Genomic DNA, 1,408 nt, shown 5'->3' with positions numbered 1-1,408 from the left:
CCTTTTGATATTTCATGCAGTTTTTGTGATTGGTGAAATAAAGTGCTTGCATTAAGGAGACAGAGTATAATCCAGTGTCTACTAATGGTGGTTAGTGATGAGAATAGGAGTACACTTTTGCCTCCTAATGTGATGTGTCCCTATCCTTTTTATAAGCGAGTGTAACACAAATCATCTCCTTATTCTGAGAATTCAATATGTTATCTTAAAATGCTTCACTTTGTTTTATATTATTTACAAAGGACTGGCGGATCTATTATCTCACTTTCATACTTGTTAAGTAGATAAAGCAGATGGTATTATGCATATAATATACCAGATAGATGATAACAGTGGCTGCCACTTGCTGAGCACCTTCCTGGAACCAGACCCTGTTATGTACTTATCTCATTTAATCATCATCAACACCCTTTGAAGTACATGGAATTAGCTCCACTTTTATAAATATGAACCTGGGGCTTGGAGAAGCTAAGTTGTGTGATCAAGGTCACAAAGATTTCAAGTCTGTCTGATTCCTAAGACCCGGATGCTCCCGTTGCACTCCATTTCCTTTCAAGTGACTGACTTGCTCTATGTCCGTCTTAGACATGATCTCCGGAACCTAGGTCAGTACTTGTATTGATTTATTGTTGTCTCCCATAAAGGGCAAGAACTCACAACTCACCAGTTGCTTCACTGAGCAAGTAACTGATTAGAATTGCTAGACCAGTTAAACAAAATTCAATAATAAGCATATAGCAGTTACCACATACCTAATGCTTACCATGTGCCAGCCTATGATCTAAAATTTGAACACACATTAAATCATTTAAGCATCACAACAATGTACAAAAGTTATTATTAAGTGACATAGTTACTATTATCATCCCTGGATGAGAAAATAGGAACAAGAGTTTAAGCAGTTTGCCCAACGACAATGTAGAAAATTGTGGAGACAAGATTTGAAGCAGTCTGGCTCAAGAACGCTGAGCTACTCAACAGTACTGCCTTTCAATAGAAAATTCAGTTCAGCAAGTGCTAGCTTAGTTCCTGTATGCTGTGCTGTGCTTAGTCGCTCAGTCAGGTCTGATTCTTTGCGACCCCATGGACTGTAGCCCACCAGGCTCCTCTGTCTATGGGATTCTCCAGGCAAGAATACTGGAATGGGTTGCCATGCCCTTCTCCAGGGGATCTTCCAGACCTAGGGATTGAACCCATGTCTCCTGCATTGCAGGCGGATTCTTTACCCTCTGAGCCACCAGGGAAATCCCTTCCTATATGCTGCTGCTGCTGCTGCTAAGTCGCTTCAGTCGTGTCCAACTCTGTGCAACCCCATAGACGGCAGCCCACCAGGCTCCTCTGCCCCTGGGATTCTCCAGGCAAAAACAATGGAGTGAGTTGCCATTTCCTTCTCCAATGCATAAAAGTG

This window comes from Bison bison, unplaced genomic scaffold, assembly GCF_000754665.1.
Source record: "Bison bison bison isolate TAMUID 2011002044 unplaced genomic scaffold, Bison_UMD1.0 scf7180017855640, whole genome shotgun sequence".
NCBI lineage: Eukaryota > Metazoa > Chordata > Mammalia > Artiodactyla > Bovidae > Bison > Bison bison.
Note: the sequence above shows the minus strand (reverse complement) of the source record.